The following is an 11,966-nucleotide window of genomic DNA, read 5'->3' as shown; positions in this document are numbered from 1 at the left end:
GTTGAAGATAATTCATAAATCAACCCAAAGCTGATCAAACACATAGAAAATCAACCATTCAAGTTAGTTAACCACAAGCTTAATATTTTCACATAATAAGAATTTGTTTGAATAAATAAATATTTTTGGTTAAAATAAAAAAATTAACTTAACACTTATTTTATATTTTTATTTTATTAAATGGAAGTTTATTTATAAATTTAACCATAATTTTTTACGAGTTGAAAGAAATTTTATAAAAAAAATTGCAATTCACTTTCCTAAAAATTAAGTAAATTGTTGTAAATAATATAACTGCATCCATGCCCTTCTTCTAAACCCAAAAGATTGGTCAATTAGATACAATTTCCAATGTCTATCTTGGAGTCTAATCCTCTACACTGTGCAATTAAATGGAGCAAGTTGATATTATAGTTTTGCAGGCTTCACGAGTTTTCAAGGAGTATTTGAGTTATTTGATTTTATCTTGTATCGATTGTAACAGGAGGGTCTTTTGTTTGATATTATTTTCAGTCTGTCATGGTATATGGGCGACCATTTTGTCTGTCTTTTGATGAGTGGTTCGTAATGCAACTTTGTTGTTTGCAAAATTTGTTATGCTTTCTTTTTCTCAATAATAATTTTGCTAATAAAAAAGAAAATGAAAATAATCCAATGTCTATATAATGAAGAAAGTTTCATTCTTTAGATATCTTAAATCCAAATTTTAATGTTATATCTCGCTCAAATAAATTCTTATGATATCATATATATGCAAAACGTTATCACATTGTGTCAAGTATAAAATAAAATAAAATAAAAATACATCATTAATTACCTTTGTCTTCTTGTTCTGAAACCAATGCTCTATTTGTTTTGGGTCAAGTCCAAGCTCCTTGGCTATTTGATCTCCTTGGGTTTCATCTAGATTTGGGTTGCTCTCTAATAAACTTTATTTCAATTATAAAAAAAATAAAACCAAATTTTTGTCCGTGTATTAATTAATTTACAAGTAAAATATCACATTAATACAAAAGAAAAAAAAAAACATATACACACTAGCTCAAAAGCATAGAATGGGAAATGGACAAAATAAAAGACATCACTGTAACTAAAATGACATATACTTATGATTACTATAGGTAAAACTCAAATATTTTTATCTATATATTTTTTGTATGTTAAACTTTGTAATACTTTGGTCACATATAAAACTCAAATTATAATTAGGACAATATGTCATGTGATCGTGAGTATAACTTCAGATAAATTTGTTATATACCTCAAAATTATGTATAAACAACATAATATTTCAGTAGTTTGTTTCCCCAAGAAAAGTTATTAGGCTGTATAAATTGATAGGTTCGAGGTGTTGTAATAGCTCTTGCAACGCAATGCTCATTTCTTTTATTATGATCATAATATGTATATAAGGAAGGGTGGAATGACATATAAGAAGGATTAATAGAATTTCTACATATACACGCATTAAAAGAGAATTTTGAGATGTATATCCTTCAAAGATCATCAATTAATGTCGCAAAATCGAAAAGAATTCTAACACAAGTGTTTAAAATAATAATAAATCTTTTTTTCCCACGGTAAATAAAAATTTAATTCATCCTAGAAGAGTTCTTACATTCTACATCACTAATCAACACAGTTGCTTGATCAGTCAATATTAAAAGAGTAGGACATATTGATCAAATAAATAAATAAATTATTATTAACACTGATAAAAGAAAAAAAAAAAGAAAAAGAGTAGGACATAGAAATTAATTGTCATAATTACATAAACAGCATAAATAAAGTGTGTTTTTTGTAAAGAAATAAAGTGTGTTTCAAATTACAAATTCATTTTTTTCCTAGAAAAAATAATATATATATATATATATATATATATATATATATATATATATATATATATATATATATATCGCTTAAAAATGAGTAAATTAATCAACTTAAAATCACTCACATTAGCAAAACCTTATGCATGGTTCATCATATATATTAAGGATCATCAGAAAATGTGGTAATCAACCGACAAAAAGTATCTAAAAATCATATTAACTCGAATTGTAAGCAAAGCCAAATAATTATCCTGCACTATAATTTTAAAGTTATGGTACAAATTTTAAATAACCTGCACTAGAATTCCCGAAGACAAACAATTAAAGTTGAGAGAGTTACTCTCTTTCTTTATACACAAAATTGCATAAAACTTGATTTCAAGTCCACGTGATTAATTTTAAATAGCTTTCACTATATTCCCCAAGAGTATCCGTGATCTCACTTAGACCTACTCCTTGGTGAAATGATGCAAATTAAGTTAGCATTTTCATACACTTGACCCACAGAAATCAAGATTGATGGGTTCTTAAAACCAAAAAGCAAAATTAAAATAATAAAATAAATAAATAAATAAAAAAACTCAGTACACGCAAAAGGAAAATATTGATAAGAAATTAACAAGCAAGGGAACTACGTACGCTATAAGTTGAATTCGCTGATCGGAAGTGAGTTCGTAGGATGGCATTTTCTCGTCACCACTAAAACCTCTAGAGTCTTCCATTGTAAGATCCAATTTCTTAGCCTCAAAAAGAAAAGCAGCCTGCAAAAAAAATGGTGAAGTTCTCTTTTTTTATTCCCTTTGGTGTATGTATGATATGTGAATTATAAGGCATTTAATATAGGCCCCTTCATCCCTTAGAAATTAATGTTAGATCTGAAAAGTATAAATTAATTACTCACTGATATTCTGAATGAAAAAAAAATAATTATCTTTATTATATATAAAAGCTCTTATTTATTAATAAGTTGTTCCTCAATCCTTTTAGTAAAATCTTGAATTTAAATATTGTAAATGAAAAAAATATAGTTGAAAAAGAAAGTTCCACTAAAAGTGATTAGTTCAATTTATTTATATATAAAAATTAGTTATCCAGCTAGATTTTTCATTAATGCATTGATATTATTTCCTATTCAACTAAGTTACCATGATGGAGCTAAAGAGGAAATTGTTAAAAAGTGATATATATGTGGGGTGTAATGAATTTGGGAAAATACTAATTGGAAAGAAAATGTATAGTGGTGGAGATTTTCAAAGCATTCCATGTACCAAGATATCGATAATTAGAAAACAGAGATTGAAAAGGAATTCTTTGTCCTTGAGTGGAAAGGTGAAAGCAAAAGAAAACACTCATTACAAGGACCAAATGTTTTGATATAATTCAAAAATATATATGACTATATAGCCAAAGTTTTAATTTTTAAAGTACTAGCTAAAGAAATTTTATGCTTGAAATTTATTATTTGAATATTATATGTTAAAGACTCAAAACTAACAAGAATAGTGTAGATTTAAACATACTATATACACTCTATTCAATAACTATTTATACATGGTATCTATATCTATATATTTATTATAATTGAAAAACTATATGAGAAACTCACTTTGACCATTTGTATATATATGTAGCATATGCTAAAATCATTTTATATTAAACGAAAATGTGAGAAATAAATATTAATTATTTAATGGTCATGAATTCTTTTTTAAAAATAATTTTAATCCCTTAAATTTAGGGTAAAATTATTTTCAGTCTTTCAAATTTTAAAAAAAATATTTTAATCCTTATGTTCTAATATCATTAATTAGTAAATATATCAAATGTTATATTTAACAAAATCCACCTACTAGGATTTCTATCAATGAAAAATTATATTAAATCTAATTGATGTTACATAACTGTGTCAATCAATTACTATTAGATATGTTATTAATGACTTGAAAGAAAAATTAAACAATATTTTTAAAAATTACATGGACTAAAATTAAAGATTAATTTTAAATTTGAAGGACTAAAAATAAATTTACCTTATATTTGATGGATTAAAAATATATTTAAAACTATTTAAAAAAATCTCTTAATGTATATTTATATATATAAGTAATATTTGTTTCTTTCTTCAATAAAAATAATTTTGAGTTTTTTCTTTAACATCTTATCTTTTTTTAGTTTTGTATTAAATTTTGATATTGTTAAAATTTATTAATGATTAAATTAATCTTAGTATCTAAAATATAATTTATATATTTAAAAATATTTATTTATTAAAATTTAATCATAAATATTATATATATTCAAAAGTATTCATTTGTCATAAGTTATGACTACTTAAAATAAACATTTATCAATCTTGTATATATATCACACTTGTATAAACCAAACTACTAGTTAAACTCAAATTCAAAGTATATTAAGAAAATATTTACCTACCATCAACTAGAATTTAAAATAGTTTTGGGTTTTGAGTGATGTTATAATTGTCCATTTTGCATGCACATATTTTATATATATATATATATCATATTAGATATATGACATATTCATCAATTTTGTTGATGATCAATCATTATTAAAGAATAAATTATCTTTAGTAGAATTTTTATCTTAATTATATTTTTTATCAATAAGATTCCTACTTATAATTGGTTCGTGGATGAAAACAATAAAAATTATCGATCAAGTTCTTTAATAAAAATTAATCATCAGTAAAATTAATTCATACTTCACACCTATAACATGGTAACAAAAAAGTTTATTTTTATATTTATTTTTAATTTTATTTATGTTCATGGGCATAATCCACGCAATATTCTAAAGAATATAAAAATTATCCTTGTTAAGAATCTTGAAAACATCAAGTCCACCTTTCATATCCCATAATAGATGGTCTTACAACTACTGGGTCATGAAATTGGGCAAGCAACTCTAAAACCACTTGACCATGAGACTTGGTTTATTTATTTTTACTGTATTAATATACATTTGTGTGTGTACCACTTGGCCACAAGGCTGGGCAAGCAACCCTACAACCATTTGGCCACAAGACTTTGTTTATTTATTTTTACTTTATTAATATATAATTGTGTGTATGAAAGAAATTGAGATTAAGTTTTATAAAATTACATTTTATTTAGTAATATTTATATATATATAGATTTATTTGCAAAGTCACTTTGCTTAAAATCTATATATTACATTTATTAATTAAATTTAATAAATATATTATAAATAAAATTCATTTTCCATTACTATTAAATACTATATTTATTAAATATAATATGTAGTCAAATTAATAGGTATAGAGTTTCCCCTTTCATATCCTATCTTGTCCCAATCTCCACGATTTCAAGTAGATTCTTTTCTTTGCAATGCAATATGTTTAACCAATTATGAACTTAGTGATGATAAAACTTATCTCCATTTGTTTTTCTTCTCTTTTAATTGTCTTTTCCTTTGTGTCCCAAATTTATCATATTTGTTCATGATTTGCATAGTCAAATATTTTTTCATATCAAACGATATACTAGCTTAATAATTGTGTCATTCCTCTTTCATCTCATGAACTAGAGGGTTGTGGTGGTCATCGAACTTATTCTCTCTCTGTCAAGGAAAAGGAATCAATTGTTGTCTTCTTTGAGTGTCAATGATATCATTGTTGGCCCTTTCTTGTCATCTGAGGTGTTACTTGTCGATTATAAGGCTATATGTAACTTAAGTGACAAGGAATGAAATTTTGTTGATCTAGTGATGTGTCAAAAATTTATTTGGACGATTCAAGCCCTCTTTGAAGCCATTAGACCAAGTATATGTTAATGGGATTGCCTAGCGTCTTCCCATAACTCGTTTAGGAGATCCTAGTGATTACTTATCGTTAAAGAGGGGTCGAGTGCTTATTGTAAGGAGGTCATTTTGGTGAATTCCACCATATTTAAAGACCCCAAGACTCATTTTCGCTTTACCTAGTTTGAAACCAAAGCTTTGCAACACTTGCAAGTGTACCCTAATGAATAGAGGTTTGTGGTAGCCTTTGAAATGTTGTGTGAATTTCTAAAGCTCGAGCTTCCAATCAACCATTTTGTCCTTGTAAACTACTCAACATGGTTAGAAGCATATAGTGACTCTTATATAGACTACAAAGACAAATTCTTTTTTCTTTATATAACAAAAAAAATTACAACCATGTTTTTTCAAAAGAAAAGGATATGGATAGTCGAGAGTATACTATGACCAATTTTTCTCTCTACTAGTTGTTGAACCATTATATATCAAATTTTTGAGAATGGGATGGTGATGACCCTTCCCACCAAGCATTATGTTTTTGAAAAGAGAAACCTTTATGATGGAGATTTGGAAGTGAATAAGATAATTAGGTTTAGTGGCAAGATATGTCATATTCCTAGTTACTTCATTGTAATGATGTAACCCTTTGAGTTGGGGAAAATAATAAGTGTGTTTTTTGACTTGTGCTTGATATTTTTATTGTGTTTGCAAAGCAAATGAGTTCCTTTGGCGTCTCATCAAAATGGATAGTTGGCTTCTATTTCGAAGGGTCTGTCGATTGTTGCGTTGAATCCTCCCCTTATTGTTGCAACAAAAGGTAAGGGTGTTGCCCAAACTTTCAAAGAATCCATCCTTTAGTTTGCCTAAAAAGGATGGTTATTCATGAGTCTTCTTCTTCTCTTCCCCATTAAAATTAGGAAAGTAATAGTGTAGGTGCTACTTATTTTACTCCTTCTACTAACCCATAATTTAGACTACTTCACCAATCATACTAGTGCTATAAGGTAGGAGACCTCTTTTTTGGGGTCGGTAATTGACCATTAACAACTTTTCATTTAGATTGACCTCCAATGACATTGAAGTTAATAAGCTTTCAATTCTCTAAGATGGCAAGGAGGTTGAGAAAGTTCTTGCTTCAAAAGCCTTTTTTTTACTAAGAATTTTCCTCTAATGAAAGCTTACATGAAAATTTCCTCGACCTTGGGTTATTGAGACGCCATGTTGGTTCTGGCTAAGGAGGCAACCAAGAATGAAGCCTTAGAACAAGTTTAGGTCAAACAAAGGAGCAATAAAGGGAGAAAGACGAACTAGAGGCTTCCTAACAAACCTTAAAATTAAGATCAAAAATTGGTTTGGGAATTTCAAATTGGTTTACTTAAAGTAGACCAAGATGCCTTGGTGAAGCAGGTAGATGAGCAAGCCTATCATGTAGGTAAAATAAGGGAATTTGAAGATAAGTTTTATGATCTTCAACATGCCTTAGACAAGCTAGAGGCTGACAAGATCAAGATTTATGTTGATTTTGATAAACTTAGTGGAGATTAGGTTGGTTGCATAAAGGATTATTTTAGAAACGTTATTAAGTAAACTTCCTTATTGAACCCATCAATTGCCTTAAGTTTGGTGTTAGACAATTATGGCAAGTGCATCGGTTGCACAAATAGCTAGTAATGAGTAAACATTGTCTTCCAAATGACTTATGTAATACATGACAATAAGTACAACTAATAACTAACTTAGAAAAACATTAATTGATGTTGGTTTGTAAAAGAAATAAAAACTATGCAAAAGAAAAATAAAGTTCTTTTTGTTATTTTGTCAAACACTTGGAAGACAATTTAGATTAGAAATAAAATGGTATGTTGATGTTGGATTAGACTTCACCGAGTCCCACTCTTATGCATTTTAATCACACAAATCTTCTTTGACAATTAATGTTAATGTTAACCCACTAGTTTTACTCGAATCCTAATTCCTTAGAAGAAAGAGTCTAAGTTTCCTTATTAAGCATCAATCCCTTAAATACTTAATAAACAAACTTGCATTAATAAAAAGGAATTTAAGACAACTAATGGATCAAGTTCTATTCCTAAATACAAGCTTCATTAGGTAATTTTTTTTTCCAGTTCTAGATTATAAAATATATTTTCCAATACCTAATGAATCAAATACAAGATACGGTTGATCACTCCACAATAAATTGAAATAGAAAGATGCATATACACATACAACACACACACATATATATATAAATAATATAAATTACTTAAGATTTTGGTTGGTTACATCTAATTCTAACAAGAATGAACTTAGCTCCTCATTTCATAAAGAGCATAAAAAATAAAAAAGGTGAATCATTGAAAAAAGAGAGCCAAAGAGAAGATTGAAGGCGTTGAAGGAAGCCCCAACAATACCCCAAAAGTCCCTAAAACTCACCTAAATTGATAATGGTGCAAAACCCTCAAAGAGAGGGAGAGAGAGAGACAGAGAGATAAAATGAATCAAAAAGTGTCACGTAATAAAAATGATGTCCGAAATAGGCTGACCCATACTAGACGCGAGCACACAAATGCATCAAGGATGGTCTCTATCACAATGGCATCATGTGAGTAGAGTGAGATCTTCAACATGGTCTTAAAAAATTATTCCTTATTCACTTCCATGTGTTCTTTCTTGCTTGACTTGTTCCAAATTTACTTCCTAATCAAATGTTAAAAAAAAAAAGTGAGGATTAGTGGTATAATTAGGTTATGTAACAAATATCTAATTAATTAAAAATTAAAAATCATTAAAAGGATAACCAAGCTTATTAAAAGCTAAAGAAAGTTGATTTTATTAATGCAAATTGACAAATAATTATAAGTAAAATTAACATTATCATTTGGTCGGGTTGGATTTGACTTGCATTATAGAGGATGGGGAATGGAAGTGTTGGAGTGTGAAGGATAATATAAGTATTGCTTCTCAACCCTACCTTACTATGCTAACTCCCATTATGGAAGAGTCAACTAAGTCTAAATCGATTGGATTCTCCTGAAGAAGATGTTGTTGTCCTAGATGCAACTAAGCTAATAAAAGAGTTGAGCACCATTGTTATTGATGTTGTGAACTTCACTACTGCACCTTTCAACCATGTTATTGAAAATGTTGAACTGTCAAACTAATGTTTCAGTTAAGACTATTACTCCTCCAAGTGATGAGCCTGTTGTTACAACTTTGAACTTAAGGACCAACATGATCACTTTTACTTGTATTCATAAATGGTGAAATTTATTTTGTATTTTGCGACATCTAATAAACTTTTGTCAAACACGTTTTAATTGAATATTTTGTTAACGCTTGCTTGTTACCTAAATATAGACATAAATGTCTTGACTCCTTAATAGTCACATCATTTAATTTTGGCATTTAATACCATCTAATAAGGTTGAAGAGTGGGAAAGTTGACCTACATGTCTGAGTTGGGTAATGACCATCAACTTAACTTGTTGTTTTTCTAACCTACAAGATTTGAGTTGCGTAATAACCATCAACTTAGCTTACGATTCTCTTGACCTACAAGTTTGAGTTGTGTAATGACCATCAAATTAGCTTATGGTTCTTCCAACCTATTTGTTTGAGTTAGGTAACGACCATCAACTTAGTTTGAAGTTCTTTTGACCTACAAGTTTGAGATGGGTAAATACCATTGCTTTAGCTTGTGATTCTTCTAACCTACTAGTTTGAGATGGGTAAATACCATCAATTAGCTTGTGATTCTTCTAACCTACAAGTCTAAGTTAGGTAATAGCCATCAACTTAACTTGTCATTTTTTTGGCTGACAAGTCTAAGTTGGATAATTACCATCAACTTAGCTTTATATATATATATATATATATATATATATATATTATATATATATATATATATATATATATATAATTTCTTTATCATTAGTCAAGTGACAATATGCAACTTTTTATGGAGACAAAAGAATTTGAGTAAACACCATTGACTTAGACTAAGAAAATTGAGGAATAGTTGCAAGTTCTAAAAATCCACACTTGTTCATGGAATGAATTACATGTTCATTAATTGAAATACTTATGTAAATTACAAATATTCCATGCTCGAGGGATCGATGTCCACAAAAGTGTTTCCAATTTATATGTTCCTAAATCAATTTTCAACTTCTCAGTTAGCTTGCCTTGTGAAGAGTTCTTTCTTCTAATCTTGACTCTACTTAACACTAGATCCCCTTCTTCAAATTCTTTAACTACCAACTTTTTATTGTACTTGTTGATAGTTGGATTTTAAGGTTGTTTCCTAGATAGGTGTTATGTCTCTTCTTTCTTTGATTAAGTCTATCTCTTCTTGTAAAGTCAAGTTGTTAAGTTCGTGGTTCGAGTTGGAGATTATCCAAGTCAACTTACTAATCTCTACTAGAATGATGACCTTAATTCCATAGTGAGTTAGAATGGTGGTTCCACAATCATTGAATAAAGGTGGTTTTGTATGCCCAAAAAATGCATCAGGGTTGCTCTATCTAATTACCTCTTGCTTGCTCTAGTATTCTTTTCAAACCACTCAAGCAATGTTTTAAAAACAATCTCAGACTAGTTGAATTAAAATTAGATAATCAAGTTGATTAAAGCCTTTTATTAGATTAGATATGTCATTAACTTGTTATGAATCGGTTTAACTCAATGGGTTTTACGAATAAAATGGTGAAGTTGATGCTACAACTCAAATAGGTTTCCATTATAGTCATCTACGCTTCCCATCGCAATGGTTGCCAACTTTATCTTCTACATTGCCTAATGTGCTCAATTGTGTGGCCTAGACTCAACACATTCCTCGTGACACTTGTATAGGGTTAGGAGCTTCTTAAAATTAAAAAAATGTAAAGATTTTTACCTAAGATTGGACATTCACGGCCTGTGTGGTTTTTGTTGGGGATTTCAATATGCTCCTCTTCAACCTTCATAAAGTTTAACCATCATACAACTTTGTCATTGAAAGTTGTTGTAGTTGCTTCAAAACTATGAAACTCATGACACGATCAAAGAAAGGAAAAATGAAGGGGTCCATAGTGATTTTCATGAATAAGTGGTTGTTCCTGGTGGAGGAATTAGTCATGAGGGAACCTAATACGGGCATTGAAAACACAATGGTGGTTGAAGAATGTGGCCCAAGTAGTCATTCCCTTTTGCTTGCATTAATGTGATCAAACAATTTTGTTGTTCCATGGTATCTCATTTTTGTAGGAGAAATGTGACAATTTTAGCCATAAGAATCATCAATGGTAGCATTAAGGTTGAAATTACCACTACACCAAGACTTTCTTAATAAGCCTTAACAGTTGCACCAACTACAAGTGGTATTGGTCCAATTGGAGGAACTCATACTTCCAAAGTTACAAATAGGGATGGCAACGAGGCGGGTCGGGTACGGGTTTTATGATACCCGTCCCCGTCCCCGGGACATAAACTCATCCCCGTACCCGTACCCGTACCCGTCGGGTATGTGATTTTTATCCCCATCCCCGTCCCCGTCGGGTATCGGGTATACCCGTACCCGTACCCGTACCCGTAAAAAATTATTTTTTTTTTTTGCAAAAAAAAAAATAATATTTTTAAATTATTTTTCTAATATATTATAGTTATAATTAGATTATTTCTTTATCTCATATTTTAATCAAGAGATTTCTTAATAATTATACAACTATAAATATTTCACATTATAATAAATAATTACATATAATAAAATGTTAAATTTTTTTAATATAATTAAATCGGGTACGGGTACGGGTACGGGTATGATGTCATACCCGTACCCGTACCCGTACCCGGTTTAATTTATCGGGTTTTATCCGTACCCGTCCCCGTACCCGGTCAAACCGGGTATTCCCCGTCAAAGTCGGGACGGGTTCGGGTATTACCCACGGGTACGGGTTTATTTGCCATCCCTAGTTACAAAGGTCTCTACGCCCCCCTTAAAGGGCTGTCTAAGCATGTGCATATGAAGGTTCTAACAATCTCCATCCTAAAATAAAGAAGATGGTAACAATTCCCCACAAATGATACCAATGTTAGGATGGTGGAATATAGACAAACCAGAAGATGAGAACTCCAAAGATAGGGCACCCGTGAATTGAGGATGACAATGGTGGCCACCCATGAACACTTTAATTCCCAAGTCACTAAGTATGCAAATAAAGTAATAGTATGATAAAAATTAAGTGTAAAAAAACTATAAATGATGTCATTTATATAAGGATAAGGTGTGATGTAAAACATGAGAAATTTTTAAACAGGTTGGAGTGTGTTAAGATATTCCATACGTAAAGCATGTTCAAGTGTGCAGAACAT

Source organism: Cajanus cajan, chromosome 1, assembly GCF_000230855.2.
Source record: "Cajanus cajan strain Asha chromosome 1, NIPB_CcT2T_4, whole genome shotgun sequence".
NCBI classification, from domain to species: domain Eukaryota; kingdom Viridiplantae; phylum Streptophyta; class Magnoliopsida; order Fabales; family Fabaceae; genus Cajanus; species Cajanus cajan.
This window is presented reverse-complemented; position numbering follows the sequence as displayed.